Source organism: Abrus precatorius, unplaced genomic scaffold (assembly GCF_003935025.1).
Source record: "Abrus precatorius isolate BTA unplaced genomic scaffold, Abrus_2018 Scaffold7, whole genome shotgun sequence".
In the NCBI taxonomy this organism is placed as follows: domain Eukaryota; kingdom Viridiplantae; phylum Streptophyta; class Magnoliopsida; order Fabales; family Fabaceae; genus Abrus; species Abrus precatorius.
In genome coordinates this window covers 14,716,432-14,739,771 of record NW_020874417.1, presented here as the reverse complement: position 1 = coordinate 14,739,771, position 23,340 = coordinate 14,716,432, and the positions used below count along the sequence as shown (strand labels likewise).

The following is a 23,340-nucleotide window of genomic DNA, read 5'->3' as shown; positions in this document are numbered from 1 at the left end:
ATGAGTTATCGATGATTTATTGAATGATGTAATTATTGAGATCATGCGTAAGTGATGAGCAATATGGAAATAGTCTGGAAGTGTTAATAAGCATGATTTTATGATTGGATGATGGAATAAATATGAGAGTTGAATGGATTAGTATAAATAGTTACAGAGATACACTGCGGGTACAGAGTCTGGAGGCGATAAGGAAATCTCAGGAAAAATGCAGGGTAGTAAGCGACATTCGCGATTGTACGCATATTATTGTTAAGTGCGAATGCGCCACAAGACCTCACACTCATTTCTCGACTAGACTCTTGACTATGCCTTTGCTAAGGGGCTCATGATTACATACATTGTGTCCATATTGCATGAGCTAACTGGCAACTATTTACATGATTGAGTAAGACTTTGAGAACTGCTGGAGGCATCGAATAACTGTGATCACAATGCGTATTTGGAAATGGAATGATTAGAATATAATGCAATTGTGTGAAAATTTGTATGTTAGGAAGAGAATAATTGACACGTGATATGAAGTGATAATTTTTGCATATTTATAATTATTGTGATAAGTGATATGATGCAATTGTGTTATGTTTGAAAAGTAGAATAATTGCTCACCCTTACATCATCCTACAGGTAGTAAAGATGACAACTCATCCTGTGTGGATTGATATAGTAGATGTCTATGCTAGTAGTAGGCTAAACTATGTTTTTAACGAATATAGTCATGTAATACATTTGTATTTTAGCGTAAATTTTCTGGAGAATCAGGAGTACACATTAGAAGTAGTCTATAATTATGCAGTTTTGTTTGATTTCTCAACCAGTGGTCAAATTCATCAATCTCTTAGTTTTTATCTATACTAGGGAATTGAAAGGCCTTCTCGAATCATGAATAATGTATTTACTTATTATGGTCATGATTTACTAGGAAGACCTAACACTTATACTTTTGAGAGATTCCCTAATATAGATTTGGTGGTGGACTCGTGGTGACGCCTATCTTGGAGAGGATGATGAATTAACTACTGAGGACTTGGCGGAGATTAAGGGCTGACATGATATAGATGATTAGTTTTAGGTCCTCAGTATGTGGGAAGGAGTATGAACTGCTGTAAATTTTGACATGTTATGGATAATGATATGTAAAGATTAATTTGTATTATATTTCATGCAATTATCTTCTTAAATTTATTTTATATACGAATTTACTATTATGGAAGGGTTTTATTTTTGTAAATTTAATTAATGGTTATATAGAAAAGTTGATTATTCTTTCTAAGATTTTACGAAAATAAATATATTTAAAATGGAGAAATGTAGAGTGTTATACAATGAGCGTGAGGCCTATAAATACTTTCATTGTCAATTGCGTATACAACTATTAGCATTCATTACCCTCAATTCCTCTAGATATCCCAAATCACCTCCAGATTCTATACTGCTAGTGTATCTCTGAACTATCCATGCGGTAACTCGAACGTGGCACATTATAATCATACTATTCTAATATACGTATTACAATGACACTAATCAATGTATTACAATGTATGTGTTATAATCTCACTCGTCGATGTATTACAACATATATGCTATAATCGCATTAATCAGTGTCTTTGCAACACATATATTAGTTACTCCAATTTCCCCTTTTCTTACACTTTCTCAGCACTTTTCACATAATACACTTTTCATCAACATTTCTTTATTCACCAACTTCCCTTAATAACACTTTTTTATTCACTTTTTTTTTGCTTTACGCTTCCTCAGCAATTCTCAGCAATTCACATTAACCTCATTAATCACTTTCACTATCATTCAAGCTTTCCTTCATTTCTTTTTACCTTATTCATTTCATTATTTCATATCCATAGTACATACATTTAGACTTTGTTCAATTTGCCTATATTAAATAAAATGTCTGTTATCATTCAAAAACAGTTAAATCATTTGCATCCACTTATCTGACACAATTCTTATTCATTGTCATATAACATTCTAAATCAATCAATCAATCATAATTTTCAACTTTTCATGACAATTCAAATTTCATTCAAGCATATTTTGGTAAAATATATATATATATATATATATATATCACCACACAGTCAATATAGTGTGCTGAAGGTCAGACACCTTCAAACTCAAACTAGTTGCGCATTTGATAAATAATTTGCCGAAAATCACACTCTCTAAGTCTTAATAAAAATCGTTTAATCTGAGATTTAATCTTTTCCTAACAAACTTATTATTTTTAACACCAATTTACACCTTGAAACTGTTCATTCATAATCATCACTAATAAAGTTGTGGAACTTTTAAAAAAGGGATTTTCTTTATAGTTCTTATTATAAAACCTTTCTTAGATGAAAAAAAAAATACATATAGGTTTTACACATCCACAAGTATATTTCTCTTCATGTTCTACTTTTGGGAAAGCACTTCAAATTTACCTTTTAAAAAATATATATTTTTCAACTTTCTTAAGCTGAATATACAGTTAGAACTTAGGGTTTAAGGTCAGCTTCCCTTACCTTGAAATAGATCCTTGAAGCTATGTTTTTTGTGAGCTCAAGAGACGAGCTCCACGTTTTGATCGAAAATACTATCTAAAGACTAGAGTTCTTCATAACATCATAGAGTAGAATACTAATTATAAAGAGAGGAAATAGAGAAATAGAGAGGAGAGTCAAGAGTTAAGGTACGGGAACTTACTTGGATTCGAGTAGAATAAATGTTGAAGCTCATATTTAAGAGATACTTTGAGTTATAGGAGGCTTTCTCTAGGAAGGAAGAGCGAGAGAATAGAGAGAACATAGAGTGAGAAGTGATTTTTGTGAGAAATGAAATTTCTCAACGTTGAATCCTTTAAATACCCTTCAAACTCACGCGTTCTCGCTTGAGCGAGCTCTCTCTTGTTTGAGTGAGAAAAGCAGATAATGGTTTTTCTTATATTCTTGTTTGAGTGAGCTTCATCTCGCCTGAGCGAGAATAGGTTCAGAGAACTCCTTATTTTTCCTATGACTCCTCTCTTGGGCGAGCTCCATGTTGCCTGAACGAGCTGCTTCTCGCCTCAGTGAGTTCTGTTCTCGCCTAGGCGAGAGGATAGTTGAGACGACCTGTTCCTCACTTGCTTGAGCGAGACTCTTGCTCCAAAAAGCCCAATTTTTGAAATACCTGTCTCGCTTAAGCGAGACATATTCTCGCTTGACTCTGCACTAATCTTCCTATTTTTCTCAAAAACAAGGGAATAAAAATGAGGGTGTTACAACTTTTTCACCCTTTTAGAAATTTTGTCCCCAAAATTCATTTCTCACTAAGTGTACCCAAGTACTCTTCTATATCTTTAAAACCCTATAATTCTTTAAACGTAAGATCTTAATCTTGAAGCATGAAAAGTCTTCTACATCAGTCACAATGGTCCTTCTCATGGGCTTGTACTACTTCATTCTTTCCTCAAATCAGTTTGACTTAAACATTGTGCTTCTACCCATGTTATTTACTTTAACTCCTTCACTTGGGAAATGAGTATTCTGTATTTAAATCTGGTGAGTCTGCTAATGTTGTAGAATAACTCCATATCCTTGTTTCTTTTCTTTCACAACATTATCTCTTCTCAAATCTATTTCATTATTATAGTTCAATCTTGCCTTAGCAAATTGTTAATAACCCTTGATGATTGTAAAATAGACTCTTAGGCTAAATTCCCAATATTACGTTCAAGTTTCTAAACTTTTTCATTGATCGACATCCTCTCACTGTCACATCTGAATTGTATAGTTATTCTCTACTTAACCTATTAGTTATAATCCTTATTTTGATCAAAGGGTATAACCGGTCAAAGTCACACTTCTTCAGAGATTTAATCCACTTACTTCATTGACTATACAACTTTCTTTCATCAAATAATTATTTCAATCTTTTGTAATTGTTGAGTGTTTCAAATTTCAGTATTTTTAATTTAGTACTCATAGATCTTTGCTGTAAGCACACTGTTATTCGTCCCAAATCATTCATTAAGTATTTTCCTTCGCGTGACCTTCCTGTCTAAAGGCATAAGCAAATTTCCTTTCCAACTAAAATAGAGTTAAAATTGATACTCACTTCCATTATTTCTCTTATTCTTTCTTATAAACAAAGCTTACTCCTTCCGAATCAATTTAGTTGACGACAATGATAGTTGAGAAAACCCTTTAATTATTCCTTGTGACTTTTTTACCCTTAACTACGAGTGTAACACCCCAAAATTTGTCAACTAAGCTAATGACGCTTAGATATCGATTGTTTGCTAATTTTGTTTGATAGTATCGGAATAATTAGCTAGATGCTAAAAATTTCTATTTTATTCTCTGAGGAGAATATTGACTTGATCTCTAAGTTCTGCATTTTAGAATGACTGCATGCAATACATTTAGCTTCGATATCATCCAAAATTATCCTGGCTATGTTCAGTTATACTGCCCAAAATACCCCTAAGAATCTTGTTCAAAAAGATAATTTTTGTCTTATTTAAATTATTAAAAAATCATAATTATCTGCCTCAAAAAACGTGAGATTTTGTAATCATTGCATTAGATCTTTAATCATTTCTTAGCCATCGTAATCATTATACGGAATCTCACAAAATCTAGTAATCATTACTTTAAAGATTTCTAAATCTAGTATCGGCCACTAGATTTTCATGCAAGAAATTCTTGTCTCCCGATTTGCAGAATAATCATTTTGGAACATTCTTGTCTTGTCTTCCAAAATGCCGACACTATGATTACCTTAATTAATTGTCATTTTTGAAATTAGCATCTCGTCCATATGTCAACCTAGTCATGTCACATTCTATTCCGGCCAATAGAAATTCATGCAATTGTTGCCCAAAATCTTACCTTGGAATTTTGTGCCAATTTTGAGAATTGTATCATCAAAACCGTGTGCATGCAGCCATAAGCCATTCCATGCATTTTACTTGCTAAAAGTGTGTATACTTTACTTGCAAGTTTCCCTAAAAATTACTATTCCCATTTGAAAAACTGTGACACCCCTTCTTGTACAATTTTTTTTTATCAATTTCACTTTAATTTTATCTAATTTAAACCATGTATAATTTTAGAACTTGCAAAGCTTACCCAACAAGCCCACACCGTGAGTGTTTAGTGACATTTAGCAAGTAAGGTTTTGACACTCCATATAAATTGATCAACTTACTTCATTTATCATTTTGCAAACCAAAAATGAGACCCTCTCTTCTCATTCTCTCTCACTTTGCTTCCTATGTTCTCATTCTTTCTAAGTATCTCATTCTCTCAACTTCTCTCAAGGAAACCAAGAGATTCCAGCCCATAAAACCTCACCATTCTCTCATCCAAACCGTTCAACATCCTTCCCTCACCAACATACTCCTCCATTATTCTTTTAAATTTTCATGTTGAAGAAGCTTGCCTTGGAGGAAGAAATTCAGATCTTTGGTGCTGTTTTCTCAGTCCAGCAAGGTCCCTTTGGAGATCCACAATTTCCAGCCCTCTTCTTTTTCATTTCACGCCCAAACTCAAAGGCAAGGGGGAGTTCTCATTTTCTTGTTCTTGATTTGCCTTTCCTTGGCTTTACTTGTGAAAACTCTTGAAAAGATTTTATTTTTATGTTCAATGACCTTGAACAAGTTGAAATCACCCTTTGCATGCGAAGTTTTTCATCTTGTACTTCATTTTTATTGCCTCTAAATTCTCAATTTTGTGCTTGGATGAGGTGATCCCTTTGAAAGTTTGAATTCTTACTAATTGCATGTTAATTTCTTCTTGTATATGTCATGGATTTGCACTTGTTTTGTTAAATCTCTTGATCAAGTGATGATTCACCCTTGGAACCATGGAACCGTGAGCTTGCATGTTCAGTTTCATCCATTGCATGTTAGTTTCCTACCTTTGCATGTTTCAGATTCCTTGTTCTAAAGTTTAATTACTCTTGAAACAAGTTACTTTCAAGATTTTTGGAAAATTAAGTGGTTGAGTGCTAAAACTATCTTGTATTGCTTTGGTTTTGTCCTTTTAAGCATGAACCCTCGTTGGAAATAAAAGCCCTGCACTTGGGTGATGAAGCTAGGTGATTGCATGTTAGTTTCTCTATTTTGTATGCTTTGAACTTTGGTGAAAAAATGAACTATAATGTTGAACAGTTTTGATTTTTACAAAAAAAAAAGGGATAGAACTTTTGTATTTTGAGGTCTTGAACTATTTGGAAAGGGTTGGTATAAACTATAAAAAGGAATTACACAAAAGGAAGGGCTAATTATAGTGGACAGCCTCGGCTTTGACCTTTAAGAAATTCTATCAAGGTGAACTATACCTTGCATGCTTTGTTTTAGGTGTAAGGAAATGAAATGGAAGTGAATGAGTTGCACCATGGCTTGATTGATTGCATTGTGCTAGACTTTGCTTGTGTGAATGGTTGATTGTTGCTTGCAAACTGGTATGATTGACCTTGGATGAAAGTGAGTGCATGACTTGGTTTTACTTTGTTACGGTGCTTGAAAATTATGAAAGTTACTTGAGTGAATTTGCTGGAAGAATGTGAATGATGTGAAATTGAACACTATTCATCCTTGGAAATTACTCTTAGAAAACCGTGAAGGAGCATGAAGTGAAGCATGGCTGAAAATCTAAGTAACTTGCTATTTCTTACGATCTAGGCCGAGAAACTACTATTTTGCTAGCATCACATGCATCATTTGTATCCCATTATAAAATAATTGATGAATTACACTAATGTGCAGCTAAAATAATTCTATAATACTATGATCTTGATGATCTAGTGCCCTTGAGGGCTGTTTGATTGAAATGGACCATGAATATGATTGGATTTATTGGAAATGCTATGATCTAGTTGCGATTGAGTATAAAGAATGAAAAATCAGCAAGTGACTTATGAAGAAAAGTGTGAAAAACTGAGAGGAAAGAACCTTATGGGCTTGCAAATTAATTTGATTAATCAATGGTGTAGAAAGAACCTAAGTTTGATTGGACTTCTCTAATAGAGAGTGAAAAACCGAGAGGTAATAACCTTGGATCCTTGTGGATCAACTTGATTAATTGATGGTTTAGAGGGAATTTAAGTTTGATGAATACTTCTTTTATAGAGAGACAAACCAAGAGGAAAGAATCAAGAGAGCAAGAGTTTGAGTTGAACGATTAATGGTTTAGAAGGTGTTAGAGATTGCTGGAAATAAATGAAATGGTTAGGATGAACTTGAATGACAAGATTGCATGGATTGAGAATGAAATTGTACCAAGTTAAAGAGAGAACTAGATTTGAAACATGAAAGAAAGAGAGTGAACCAAGAAAGAGGAAATGAATTATTAGCTTGAATGAATTGAATAAGCTAAGGTCCAAACTACTATATGCTGCACTAAAATTATCCATGAGTATGAATCTATAAAACCAGGAGATTATGAATCTATGATGAAAGATCTATTCTATGCTTTAAGTTCCTGAAACTACACTGCTTTAAAACTATTATGAACTCATTGAAAACTATTATGAAACTCATGGTAACTATTTATCCATGCTACAACATGAGACTCATGGAATCTATCTATCCATGCTACTGCATGTGACTCATGGAGTTTATCTATTCATGTTGCTAAGTCTATGATGACTTCTAGCTCTATGCTATATTGTTAAGCCTATGATGGCTTCTATTCTTACTGTGCAATAGCCTCCAAGCGGCAAATTGAATTGAGAAAACTATCAAATGAAAACTAAAAATGCTACTTCATGCATTGTACTATCTTTTGAACAATTTGATAGCATAACAGAGGCACAACTGTAGGTATTGGAGGTTCGGTCCTGAGTAGACCTCCTGGGGGTGGCAAAAGGGGGAATATCCGACCTAAGTGGCACATGGCAGCTGAGCTCCCTGTAGCCAGGTCGTGACTCACTTACAAGACCTTAGCCAAACTTGACGTGAACTCTATAATATTAGGGTCATTGAGGTCCATTCTTGAATGTGCCAAATGGCACTACACATTGACTGATGTGCTACTATTTCTATCTATGATCTTACTGTATAGAGTAGGGAATGGAGTCCTCTGATCGCCATATGACTTGAATCTATCTATATATCTATCTCTATGCTAAAAGCTGGGCAAGTCGCCAGTCATAGAGGAATGGGATCCCCATGTATCATTGCATGCTATTGAAACATGAGTGACTAAATGGGTGAGATTGAACTTGCATTCATGCATCATGTGCATTATTACTAGGAATGATTGATTACTTGTGAATTTGATAATGATTTTGGATATTGTCTATCACCCTATTATATCATTGAATATTAAATGATGTTGAATGTTGATTATTGGACTGATTTGTGATTGTGACGCCGCCTTCCTTGGGGTATGGCTATTGAATGATGTTTGTGCTTGGAGAACTCACCCCTTTTGTGTTGCACTATATCGCCTTTTTCCTTTTATTTATATAGATGGACAGGAGCAAGGCGAAGGTATGGATCCTTCCTTTTGAGGAGGACATGATTTGCTTGAGTGATTCATGGATTGGAGAATGAAGGTTCGTGGATCACCCAGTTTGTTATTGATACACCTATTGAGATTGTCTTTTCTGTCCCTCCTGGTGACACTCAGTTACCTTACCCCGCCTTGTCTGCTTCCCCATCTCCTATGTCTATTGACCCCAGCACGTCTATTTCTAGACCAGCACCAGCACCCGCACCTGTGCCTTTTCCTTTTATGCACCCTGCTTCTCCACCTGTGCCAATAGAGAGGGATGTCCATGTGGTGAAATCCTCAATTAGGTACACTACTATGCCATCCTATATGCATGCTGCTTACCCCTCTACCTTGTTACCCACTGCTGATACCCGTTTACCTCCTCGCACTGTTGCACAGATTGAGGAGAACGGTGGAGACTCTATTGCTGTTGCTTCTTCTAGCTCCGCTTCCCTTACTTCTTTTGAGAAGTCTGATCCCATTGAGGATTACTTTCCTTATGATTGAAGTCTGTTTTATTTTTGTATGCTTTAGGGGAACTGCTCTTAGGAAGTCTGATCTATTAAAGTTTGCTCTTAGGATCATGTTAACTGCTTTTAATTCTATTTAAGTACTTGACTATTCTGCCAAACTAATGCTTAATATATTGAGGTATTTTCATATTATGAGTTGTGTATATTCTTACTATCTTGTGCTGTCGAGATTGAAATGAGGAATGCTAATTATCTATGGAATGATGAGATGAGAAAATTATATGCATGTTAACTCTCTCTTAGAGAAAGGAAATTATACTTGTGATTGTATGAAGAAAGAAAAGAAAAAATTACCAGATTTTGGTGTTTTTTGTACTACTATCTTATAAAGGATGATATCAAAGTTTAGTAATTTAGGACGCTACAACAAGTTCCTATCCTTACCAGTTACCTTATTAACTGATGTTGGTCTGTATATATCCTTATTTTGTCATTCTTCTTTTCATTAAAAGTATGAATACTCCATAAGATTATATTCTTAGTCCCAAGAATCATTTTCTACAACTATTCTTGCACTCGAGTCTTCATCTTAGTTAATTTCATTAGTGATATGCTATTCAACACAATTGACATCAATTATGCTCCACCCAAGGCCTATAGTGGATTCAAGTCCTTTTTCACTTGGCAGTTCCATCACTTCCTTCTGAAAGACCTTAAGAACTTTTTCTGTAATTGGCATGATTCTATATTAGGAGAATTGGTAACACCAAAGAAAATAACGCTACGAAAGTTCTAACCTTCTTTGATTTCATTAAGTTACCCATATTCAAAATCTATGAACAATTGGTACACAAATATTCAATATTAAGGCTTCACCTTTTTACAGCAAAAGAACATGCCTAGGCCAACTTGTTCCCAATACTACGAGTTAAGAAAAAATGGTAGACAATTCAACTTTATTGGAGAAAGTTTTACTTCGAACTGCTACAGAACAGGTCAAGCACTTATTAGAAATAACATCTGATTCATCAGTAGAAAAGAAATATTACAATATTATATGGCAAAGGATGTACAGATAGAACAAGATTGTAGTGCAATGAAAAGAAGCTAAGAAATACACAGGCAAAGATAGGCATCGTGATATTGCATAATCAAGAAGATACAGGCAGAGATAAGGGTTTTCATATATAGAAAGGGATACAAAGGAATAGGTGGTTCTAAGGTCATATCGATAACTACACTAGCACTTGGTTGTTTGAACAATTTCATTCTCTAATGTATCTTCATTTGAAATTCCATATTCAAATTCTTCTGGTTCATAATTTATTAATATTGTTATTAGAATTTGTTTTATCTTTTCACTTTCTAAAGAATTAATTTTCTTTTCTACCTTGCCTTAATCAGCACAGTGTCCATATTTACTACACTTCAAACATGTTTCTTTAAATTTATTATTCTTTTAATTATTTTTATTTTCTTTTGATTTTTTCATATTTTGATTATTTTTATAATTCTTTTTATACTTTTTTTGGTCTATAATTAGAAATGTTTCAAGGTTTTGTATGTTTTTTAATTTGTTTTTTATATTTTTACTATGAGTTTGTATAGATTCCATACTATATTGTTCACAAAAAGTTCCTAGTTTTCTCCTGTCAGTTAACTTTTCTTTTCTCATATGATTTTATAATTTTGTATCATTACAAACTCATAATCATGAATCTCATATTACATTATGTATTTGACCAAATGTTAAAGCCTCATAGTTTATTCTTCCTTCTGATCTTGCTTCTACATTTTCTAATACTTTTCTAGAAAAAAGGTTGGTAATATAGCTATAAATCTTTCTTTCCAATAAGGTTTGTTGCATCTTCTCTGATTATAACTTTAGAGAAACATGTCTTTGTGTAACATCTTTACTTTTACTCCCTCCATGTTAATGCGTGTTAGCAAATTTTATCTCTTTCAAAAGTAATTCAATATATTTTACAAAATTTTATAATTTTGATTAAAGAAGTTTTGAGATAAAAATATTTAATTTATTTTGTTCAAATAATTTGTCGAAGATGGATATCAATGCTTTGGATTATTTAGAAATCCCATAATTATATTTAAGTTGCAAATACTATACGCACTTGCAAAGGTGGTGTAGTAGTAGAAGGGTTAGTCTTTAGTTTGAAGTTGGAAGTATCTGGGTTTAAACCTTAGCAAGGTAGATTTTGCTTCAATAAGGGTTTTCAAAATTTTAATTCATAGAATGAATCGCGAAATGACTTAAATGCCTTTAAAATATCATGCATGCATGAGATAGGTGGCAAAACCATAAGATAAGTGACGTTAGATGGCAATAGGTGGCAAAACTAGATGATAGGTGGCAAAAGGTGGCAAGACTAGCCCTTACAGCAGAACACATGTGCAGCCATGTGTTGAAAGGTTGGCAAAACCAAATTCATTCTTTCTTCCTCTCGTAAGGCTCTCTCTCTCTTTCATGGTTTTTGTCTTTCTCACAGTTTCTTTTGTAACACCCCATTTTTTGTTATTTGGTAAATTTGTTTTGTATGATAATTATTGATGCATGTTGCAATATTATAGCTTTCTTAGGGATAAGAGAGCTTGATCTTGCAATCTTTTGGTTTCTTATACTTAAAGCAACATTGAATTAAACTAGATTTAAGGAATTAGAGTGATTTGATTGAATATTAGGTTCCCTGAGTTAAGGAATTAACCTCTGAATAATACAACATGAAACTGATTGTCATTCTTTTTAATTTCTTGAAAGTTCAAAACTTTATTGATTCAACACTGAGGTTTTGGTGAAACAACTCCCTAGCTATATCTTCCATATTTGTTCATCACACATTTGTATGTTCAGTGTTTTGTTTTTCTTTTGAGTTCAACATTTGTCAATTTTAATTTCAAACTCCTTCTGAAATTCATGAGCTCAACTAATTGTGGCCTTGTGAAGTGGTAATTGAATACTTTTATTCCCTGAGATCGATACTTGGGGCTCTAATACAGTTCTATCATTTTTATAACTTGCTACATCAACACTAGTACACTTGCTAGTCAAATTAACTTCTCTTCTAAAGTGTGACAGTAATCCCTAGTGAGTTCACTTAGATTCTTGAATTCTTGAGTTTTGAATGTTAATATAAGTTCTTTTTTTTCATGAATTTCTTCTTCCTAATTTCTTGAATTGAATAAATAGTTTAATGAGGGAGACATTGCTTAATTAACCCTAATTCATTTTAATGAAATTTTAGACTTAAATTGCTTATTTCTGAGTTTATTTCTAAAGTTGCGTAATCTTAGGAAAAAGGATTGGAGTCCATTGAATTGCTTAATTCGTATGGAAGTATAAGGTTGATTTTCACTTGTTAAATTAACCTAAATATGGGAGGAGAAGGAAGAGTATTAAATCTTGAGAGGAATTGGGATAGAATCACGTGAATGAACTAGGGATTGCTGCATCTTATTGATTGAACTCTATAATTTTGTTTCTTGTTCTTCATACAGAATTTGGAATCACACAAAATCTCCCATTTAATTGATTTGTCACATGTTTGATGTATATTCTTAACCAAAGTCATCGGAGACAACTTAGGCTTATATCCTAGATTACATAATTTTTTCTGCATGTTTTGATGAGGATTGGCGACAAATCTTTGTGCAAATCTTCGTTCCTCAATGATGGTGAACATATGTTGGATGAAAGCATGTTTTTGTGGTGTTTGATGATGTGTATGATCTTTGCTTTGAGTGTATATGCATGTTTGTTGTGCACTGAGTTTGGGGGTGACCAACCCTCGGCAATGATTGATTGATATATGATGTAGTAATGAACTTGGATAAATAGAGAAATTAAGAGATGAATAATATGATAGTATACAAATAATAAGTTTAGTGATAAATCCATATTTTTACTAGTATTTTAATATTGTTTTAATCAATTTGATAAGGAAAATATGTTAGAAAAAGCAGAAAAACTCATAAAAATAGAATGATTGAAGATTTTCCTTAAATAAATAGTTATTTTAGCATTTGTGAATTTTCTGTTTAGAAATTAATAATTCAAGCATGTTATTGTGGAAAATTGTGAGCAAAGTTCATGAAGATGGAAGATCAATGGAAAGATAGAAGAAAAATAGCAAGTCTAGACTCAAAGAACAAGGTTTATGGAGTTTAAGCTGGGCGTGGTCACTATTATCAGTGAAAGTGAGTGTTCCAGAGCGTTTCTCAGAAGAACACAATGTGCGTTGTCACTTTCGCTGGTGAAAGTGAGCATTCCAGAGAAGTTCCAAACATTTCATGATGTGCGTTGTCACTTTCGCTAGCGAAAGTGAGTGTTCTAGAGAGACTCCATACATAGCGAGAAGCGCGTAGTCACTCTCGCCAACGAAAGTGTGTGTTCCAGAGAGACCTTCAGCTTTACAAGTTGCGCGTGGTCACTTTTCCTCATGAAAGTGAACACGCACATAATTCAACTTTCAGCGTTGCCACTTTTATGAATGAAAGTGATTACTCCAGTCTTCCAGAACATTAGATAAGCCTTTACGTAACTATTCTTGTGAAGTAAAGTGATAACGCGCTCATGGCGGGATATTTATAAATTGAAGAAACGCTCAGATCTTTGGATCTTTTGTTCATTTTTTCACTTCCACTTCGTTTCTTGGTATGGAGAGAGTTTGAGAGAGATTGGGGACGAACACCGAGCTTCAACCTTGAGGAATCAGATTGAAGATCGATTAAAGATGACTCTTCTGCGTTCCTTCTCCTCTTCCCTTTCTTTTTCTTTCTCTGCTGCAATGGCTATGTAATTTCTTTATAGTTATGGATTGTGGATCCAAAACGAACGTGTTGAATTGATTCTGGATCTGGATTTCAATTATTGGAATGAATTGAGTGGTTGATTTTGCACTTTACATAGTAATTGGATGGAAATTTGATAAACTAATTATAGAGAAACTCTTATCAATGAAAATTGGATTTGTTTCTCAAATCTAAATTAATTACCAGGATTATAGCTTTCTTAGGGATAAGAGAACTTAATCTTGCAATCTTCTAGTTTCTCACACTTAAAGCAACATTGAATTGAACCAGATCTAAGTAATTAGAGTGATTTGATTGAATGTTAGGTTCATTGAGTTAAGGAATTAACCTCTGAATAATAAAACGTGAAACTGATTGTCATTTTTTCTAATTACTTGAAAGTTCAGATCCTTATTGATTCAACATTGAAGTTTTGGTGAAACAACTCCCTAGCTATGTCTTCCATATCTGTTCATCAAACATTTACATATTCATTGTTCTGTTTTTCTTCTGATTTTGATATTTGTCAATTTTAATTCCAAACACTCCTTGAAATTCGTGAAGCTCAAGTAATAGTGGCCTTGTGAAGTGGTAATTGAATACTTTTATTCCTTGAGATTGATACTTAGGACTCTAACACAGTTCTATCAATTTTTATAACTTGCTACATCAACACTAGTATACTTGCTAGTCAAATTTATGTCTCTTTTGAAGTGTGACAAGTTTTTGACGTCGTTGCTGGGAAATATTGTTTTCAATATCATTAGTAACAAGAAAGTAATTAGATTGAGCATTTCTTTTTCTTGAAAGTTTCTGTCATATTTGTTGCTGTTAGATTTTTTCTTTTTGCAATCAGTTGAATAGTTAATTCTATATGTGTGTAGTTTTAATGTCTGATTGATTTTATATTGTTGTAAGTAGTTACCTTGCATTTGTATACTGTGAATTAGTGCAATTTTCTGTTTTCCTTTGCTATATCTGTATTTTTTTTTCTTTAACTGTATATACGTAGCAAAAATAAAAATAAATCAACTCTGGTCTTTGATTCTGATATAGATATAACTTTGAGAAAATTAAGAAGAAAGGCTAGAACAGAAATTTTTTTAGGAAGTGATAGTGAATTAAAGGTTATCCAATCTCCAGAGATTCAGAATACTCCCATTTCAAACAAAACAAGTTCACCTCTAGGACAGTTAACTCCAGAAATAGAGATGGCAGAGTAATATAGGATGAGAACATTAGGACACTATGTAATTCCAAACATGCAGGGCTATAAATCTTCAATAGTTAGTCCAACCATTCAAGCTAATCATATTGAAATTAAACCAGCTTTGCTACATTTAGTGCAACAAGACCAATTTTCTGGTGGAATTTCTGATGATCCTAATCTGCATATTTCAAATTTTTTGCAATTATGTGATACTATAAGAATGAATGGAGTAAGTGAAGATGCCATAAGACTGAGATTATTTCCATTCTCTCTAAAAGTCAAAGCTAAATGTTGGTTACAAGATCAACCACAAGGAAGCATTACAACTTGGACAGAGCTTGTGAACAAATTCCTAACCAATTACTTTCCTCCATCCAAAGCTACCAAGCTGAGAGGAGAAATTACATCCTTTGTGCTGCAGGAAGGAGAGTCATTGTATGAAGCTTGGGAAAGATACAAGGAATTGTTAAGAAGGTGTCCACATCATTGTATTCCAAATTTGATGCAATTGGAAACTTTCTACAATGAGATGAATGCAGCAACAAGAACCCTGGTTGATGTAGCTATAGGAGGCTCTTTAAACATGAAATCTTTAGAAGAAGCTTAGAAAATAATTGAGATGATGGCATCATCAATGTACCAGTACTCAAACTCAAGAAATCAAGGGAGAAATACTGGATATGAAGCCACGATTTTAGAAACTTTTCTTGCACAGAATCAGCTACAAAACCAGATGTTTTCAGAACAAATAGCTGCCTTGACTCAACAGATTAGCAATCTTCAAGCAGGAAGTGTGCAAACTAGTCAACTAAGCTGTGATTTTTGTGGAGAAAATCATTCCAATGGTGCATGTGATGCATCTACAAGTGAACCATAGGAACAAATGAACTATATGAGCAACTTTCAGAGACAACAACCTTCCTTCCCACCTGGATTTCAATTTTCGAATAATATAAATCAGCAGTATTCTAGTTGAAATAATCAATATTCTGCTACCAAGAATTCTAACTCTAATTTGCCTTTTTCAAATGCAGGTCCAGCAGCACAACAACCTTATTTCCAAAGGAATCTAACCACTCAACCTCAAGGAAATCAGAAGTTTTCCAAGCCTATGACTGAAAGGTTGACTGAGATGGAGGAAACTATGCTGCAGTTCATGAAAGTAACTCAAACAATCTTCAAGAACCAAGAAGCTTCTATGAAGAAGTTGGAAACATAGATTGGACAGCTTGCTGAACAACTGTCCAGCAGAGATGAAGAAAGATTTCCAAGCAACACAATAATAAATCCTAAGGAGCAGTGTCAAGTCATAACTACAAGGAGTGGAGCTGTGGTTGCAAGTCCAAAACCAACAGAGAAGAAAGCAAATGATGCAGCAGAAGAAAGAAGAATTAAACAAGATCTGCAACAAGGAAATTTTAAATTATTGAAGAGAGATAATTCAAAAAAAAAGATAGAAGTTCCTATAAATTCTGAGAGGAAGACCAAGAAGCAACTTTTTGAAGATGTTTGCAAGCCAATAGATCCCGAAAAATACAAGAGGCTGCCTTATGCTCAAAGAGTCCAAAATCATATATAGGAGGAACAATTTGAGAGATTTTTGAATATTTTTAAGAAATTACAAATTAATATTCCTTTTGCAGAAGCTTTGGAGCAAATGCCATCATATGCAAAGTTTATGAAGGAACTACTCTCTAGAAAAAGGAAGCTAGAGCATGATAAGACAGTGCCATTGACAAAAGAATGCAGTGCCATTCTTAAGAGAAAAATTTCTCAAAAACTTAAAGATCCAGGATCCTTCAGCTTACCATGCGAAATAGGACAATGTACTATAGGAAGAACATTGTGTGACTTGGGAGCAAGCATTAACTTGATGCCTTTAGCTATCATAAAGAAACTGGGCATAGAAGAAGTGAAACCCACCAACATCACACTACAACTAGCTGATAGATCATACCCTTATCCATATAGAGTTATTAAAGATTTATTGGTTAAAGTTGATAAGTTCATTTTTCTTGCAGATTTTGTAATTTTGGACATGAAGGCGGATGCAAACATACCTTTGATTCTAGGAAGACCATTCCTTGCAACTGGGAGAGCTCTTATTGATGTTCAAAAAGGAGAGCTTATGCTTAGAGTTCAAGATGAAAAGGTAGTGTTTAATGTTTTTGAAGCATTGAAATATCCAGTTGAAGATTATTCATGCTTGAGAGTAGAAATAATGAATTCTCTTATTACATATTATTCTATTAATGAGCTTGATGAAAATTCTGTGTTGAGAGAAACCATAGCTGCAGGGAGTACCAAATCTGAGATTTATAGAGCAGCATACATCATGGAAATTGAGCAACAATTGGAAGCTCTACCAATTCTAACCCCTGCAAAAAACTCAATCAAAGAAAAGCTGGAAAAGGAAGTGAAAGAAGATCAAAATCAGAAGCTAGAACTCAAGCAGCTGCACTTGAGATATGCTTTCTTGGATAAGAATCACAAAAATTCAGTCATCATCAACAATGAACTCAAGAAGGAAGAAGAGGAAAAGTTGCTGAGAATTTTTAGAGAGCACAAATTAGCAATAGGCTGGAGCATTTCAGACTTGAAAGGTATAAATCCTTCTTTTTGTAAACATAGAATTTTATTTGAAGAGAAATTTAAACCAGTTGTGCAGCCACAAAGAAGGTTGAATTCAGCCATGAAAGAAGTGGTCAAGAAAGAAGTCATGAAATTACTTGATGCAGGGATCATTTATCCAATTTCTGGCAGCCAATGGGTGAGTTCAGTCTAAGTTGTCCCTAAGAAAGGAGGAATGACAATTGTGCCTAATGAGAAGAATAAACTCATACTTACTAGGATTGTCACTGGTTAGCGCATGTGTATTGACTACAAGTAGTTGAATGATGCAACTAGAAAGGATCACTTCCCACTTCCATTTGCTGACCAAATGCTGGAAAGACTTGCTGGACATGCATTCTATTGTTTCCTTTATAGATATTCAGGTTACAACCAAATAGCAATGGACCCTATGAATCAAGAGAAGACTGCATTTACATGTCCATTTGGAGTTTTTGCATATAGAAGAATGCCATTTGGATTATGCAATGCTCCTGCTACATTTCAAAGGTGTATGCTTTCCATCTTTTCTCATTTGGTAGAGAAAATAATTGAAGTGTTTATGGATGACTTCTCTATTTTTGGTAACCCATTTGATGATTGTTTAGCTAATCTATCCATTGTTTTGCAGAGATGTCAAGATGCTAACCTTGTGTTGAACTGGGTAAAGTGTCATTTCATGGTCCAAGAGGGCATTGTCCTTGGCCATAAAATTTCAGAAGAAGGCATGGAGGTGGACCAAGCAAAAATAGAAATCATTAGTAAATTGCCTCAACCAATTAAGGGAGTTAGGAGTTTTCTAGGTCGTGCAGGCTTTTATAGGAGGTTTATCAAAGACTTTTCAAAAATTGCAAAACCTCTTAGTGATTTACTTGTGAAAGATGCTGATTTTGTATTTGATGATGCTTGTTTGCATGCATTTTCTATTTTAAAAGAAAAACTTATTTTTGCACCTATTCTTGCAAAACCTGATTAGAATTTACCTTTTGAGTTGATGTGTGATTAGTAGTAGGTGCTGTGCTAGGATAGAAAAAGGATAGGAAATTGCATCTCATCTATTATTCTAGCAAGGTTTTGAATTCTTCACAAGTAAATTACACAACTACTGAAAAAGAACTCCTAGCTATTGTGTTTGTCTTTGACAAACTTAGATCATATTTAATGGGATCAAAAGTCATGGTGTATATTGATTATTCTATACTTAAATATTTGTTGTCTAAGTAGGATGCCAAGCCAAGATTACTGAGATGGATTCTCTTGCTGCAGGAATTTGAATTGGAAATTAGAGACAAAAAGGGAAAGAAAAATGGGGTAGCTGATCACTTGTCCAGACTTCCATTGGAAAGTCTAATCCCTAACCCTTTAGAAATCAATGAAGAATTTCCAGATGAAAGGCTGCTTGTAGTGGGAGACATGCTTTGGTTTGCTGATATTGCAAATTTTAAGGCCACTCAACTTGTTCGAAAGAGGTTTACTTGGTAGCAAAAGAATAAATTCTTGGATGACAACAAATTTTATATGTGGGAAGACCCTTATTTGTTCAAGATTGGGGTGGATGGTCTAATTAGGAGATGTATCGCACCAAGTGAGCAAGCTGAGATATTATGGCATTGCCACAACTCAGAATATGGAGGCCACCATGAAAGTTCAAGAATTGCTACAAAAGTCTTGCAGGTAGGTTTCTTTTGGCCTACACTCTTCAAGGATGCCAAGAAATATGTTGAAAGCTGTGATAAGTGTCAAATGATAGGCAACATCTCTAGGAAGCATGAGCTGCCATTGACAAGTATTCTAGAAGTGGAATTATTTGATGTATGGGGAATTGACTTCATGGGACCTTTTCCCATATCATTTTCTCATGAATATATCCTAGTGGCAGTTGATTATGTTTCTAAGTGGGTGGAAGCCATTCCAACAAGAACAAATGATGCCAAGGTAGTGATCTCTTTCATAAGAAGGAATATTTTTGCAAGGTTTGGAGTATCCAGTTTTCTAATAAGTGATGAAGGTGCTCATTTTTGCAACAAACACCTTGAAACAATACTAATGAAGTATGGTGTGAAGCACAAGGTTGCTACCTTTACGATTTTGGACAAGTTGAAGTATCAAACAGAGAAATCAAGCAGATTTTGGAAAAAGTGGTGAATATCTCAAGGAAAGATTGGCCAAAGAAGCTAGATGACTCTCTATGGGCATATAGGACTACCTTTAAGACTCTAATTGGTATGTCACCTTACCAATTAGTCTTTGGAAAGGCATGTCACTTACCTTTGGAGTTGGAGCATAAAGCTTATTGGACTACTAAATGGCTGAACTTTGACTTAACAAGTGCTGAAAAGAAGAGAATTTTGCAGCTGCACGAATTGGAGGAGTTCAGACAGCAAGCTTATGAGAATGCAAAGATATACAAAGAGAGAACTAAGAGAATTCATGACAAGTTTATTCTGCAAAGAGAATTTAAACCTGGACAATAAGTGTTATTGTTTAATTCTAGGCTGAAACTATTTCCAAGGAAACTTAGATCAAGGTGGTCTGACCCTTTTTTGATCAAGGAAACATCTCCCTTTGTAGCAATTCTAATTGAAGATCAAAAGACAGGGAGAGAATTCAAGATCAATGGCCAAAGGTTGAAGGTTTATCATGGAGAGGAATTTTCAAGGAATATCTTCTATGCCAAACTGGTTTCTCCTGAGTGAGAAACATTTAATGTCAAGCTAGTGATGTTAAAAGAGCGCTTTGTGAGAGGCAACTCACATTTCTAACCCATTTTAAGTTTTCTGCATTGCTTTTGAATTTTCATTATTCATATCATTCAATTTCTGCAATTTCATCTTTATGATTCTGCTGCATCTGTAATTTGGGGTGAATCTGATGAATGAATTGAGATTTGATGTTGTGAGTATGTATTGAAAGGATTAGAGTTTGATAAGTGAGCTATTTGAGGTTTTAGAGAATTTAGATTAATGACAGGAGTCAATATTTTATAGGAAAGGAATCACGCAGAAGTTGCATTTTGATGTTCCCCTTTGGAACAATCACTTTTGCTGATAAAAGTGATCACGCAGAGGTATACAGGTTCAAACACTCCTCTGGAACACTCACTCTCACTGGTGAGATTGATTACGCAGAGACTAACAGGAAATACCTCCCTCTGGAACGCTCACTTTCCTTGGAAAAAGTGACCATGCACAGGTAGTATGAAAAATCCTATATGCGTAACTTGTGCGTTGTCACTTTGCGCAGCAATAGTGACAACGCACTTTTCAATCATAAAAATTAACCTCTCTGGAACGCTTACTCTGTTTAAAAATAGTAACCACACTAAATGCTTTTAATGATGCGACATTCACTTTTAATTTTAAAAGTGATCACGTGCCAAGCATAGTTATAAATATTCCCTAAAGTGAACACGCACACACTCCTCAACCTAAAAATTCCATTTCTCTCTGAACATTCTCTAAAGTGTCACCCTTTCTGTGTGTCGACCTAGAAGTAATACCTGATTCCCACACATTTCTGCATCTTCTTTCAAGGTACGCTTCCCCTCATTTCTATGAATTCGTGGTTAGGGTTTTCTGTGTTTGAAGATTTTGGGAAAATGTCGAATGGGGCAATAGGACAATGTTCTAATATTATTTGATTCAACAATGGCATTGAAAAAAATACTGTGACTAGATTTTTCTTGTAGTCTATGCTTTTATTGCAATATTCGAACCTGCATTGTAGCTTGTATATGAATAATATTTCTGCAGAATTTGAGTTGACCTAAACAGACTTCTGTGAAAATGTTAGATTGAAAATTTCTAAATATGATTATCTAAAATTATCTGCTATTCTGAAATCAGTTCTGCATTATTTCTGATAAAATAGCTCTTTGCTGACAATGAGTGAGTTACAGAACTATGTTTGAAAATTAGTTGAGACCTGTAAATATCCCTCTACGTTACCATGTTTTTTTGTGAGAGTGTGCACTTTGAACTTACAAATTAGGGATGTCAATTTAAAATTCCTCAGAATGAGATTTCTTAATACTGTGCATCTGTGCTCTTGCATCTGCATATTGACATACCCTGATAGCATACTGCATATTAATCTGTTAGAAATATAGCAGCAATCTGTACTTTTTGCCTCTGTGCATAGAGAAATTAAACTTGTTAAATTGAATTGTTATTGCAGCAAACTGAAAATGGTGAGAACTTCAAACAATACTCCAGTTAGATCTTTCAAGGGAACTTCCAGATCAAAGAGGGACAGAATGGATGGAGCTTCAGCCTTTAGACCATTTTAGGAGTCTGGCCTATGAAAACTACTTCAGGGGTGAAATTGCTGGTGAAAATTACCCTGAATACAAGGAGGAGATCCAAAAGAGGGAATGGGACTCCTTCAGCTCATTGGCTGGCATGGACTGGAGAGAAATCACACAAGAGTTCTATGCTAATGCTATGAGATTCAAGGGAGATCAAATCCCCAAATTCCACACAATGGTCAAGGAGATGAGAGTGGACTTCATTACTGCCAACATCAACAGAGTGCTGAACATTAATACTGAGAAGCAACCTGGGCAGCTGGAGTTCAACATTTTTAAGAATAGTCCTGAAAAGGACTATTTAGAAATTCTGCAGAGGATTGGAAGGCCAGGAACAACTTGGCAGCTGAACCAGGCTAAGAAGCCCAAGTGTATCACCACCAAGAATTTGCTGCCCCTTGCCAAAGTTTGGAGCACCTTCATTCTAAATTCCTTCATGCCTGTCAAGCACAACTCAACACTGGCAGTAAAAAGGTTAGAACTTCTTTTTGCCATTGTCAATGACATGTACATTGATGTGGGAGAAGTCATCAGTGAATGTATCCTAAATATTTTGAAAATAAAGAGAGATTTACTAGCCTTTCCTTCATTAATAACTTTACTTTGTGAGGATGCACGGGTAGAGTTTGGAGATTATCAAGAGAGGATTTGTTCCCCTTATCTCTGTATCCATGGTGAAAGAGATCTATACCACCACCTCCTGCACCTCAATTCAAGAAAGACAAGTCAATGAAGATGAAGGACACACTATCATTGATGGCTGAAAGGCAAAACCAGCTGGCTGAGAGGTAGTCTGAACTTCATAGCAGTGTTAAAGCTGGAATCATGCTGCTAGAGTGTGTTCTACTGAACCTTGGTCAGAAGATGGGAATGACCAAGGATGAGATGTAACATACTCCAGATTTGGCAGAAAATGCTCAGTGCCTGCGCTCCTCAATTTTCAAAGACCTGCGAATCTATAAAACTCATTTCCCAGAACTAGCTTCAGTGGAGGAGGAGGCAGAAGAAGAAGAGGAAGATGAAGAATCAGAAGAAGAGGACACCTTAGATGAAGAAGAAGCAGATGAATAGAATAAGACTTTAAATTTCAGTCATTTAGAATTTTTGTAATTAAATTGTAAACTTTTGGGATTGTAATTACATTTTGGTTTAATTTTAGTTATGAATATTTCTGTTTTAAATATGTATTAGTTTTGTAGCTAATTTTGACTTTTTACCTGCTAATTGAGAAATTTTTGGTGTTTTATGTATAATTTGTCACTATTACACAACACTTAAACACAGGGATGTTAAAACCTGCACAAGTTGCCATGAAAAGAGGGTTAATTCTTTACCTGTTGTTCATGTGTTAGCTTCACAATACCCTGAAAAATTTTCAGAAAAACACAAAAATAGTAGTATAGATATTTAACTGCATTCTGTGAAGTAACTGCATTCTAATTGAAAATTCTG

The 23,340-nt window shown here is 34.4% G+C and overlaps 1 non-coding gene across 1 annotated transcript; it reads right to left on the bottom strand.

The window, feature by feature from the left end:
• Nucleotides 1-15,357: 15,357 nt before the first annotated feature.
• Nucleotides 15,358-15,464, bottom strand: LOC113874003. The gene has a single exon (XR_003506065.1). It is a non-coding gene; the product is annotated as a small nucleolar RNA R71 (small nucleolar RNA).
• Nucleotides 15,465-23,340: the final 7,876 nt, after the last annotated feature.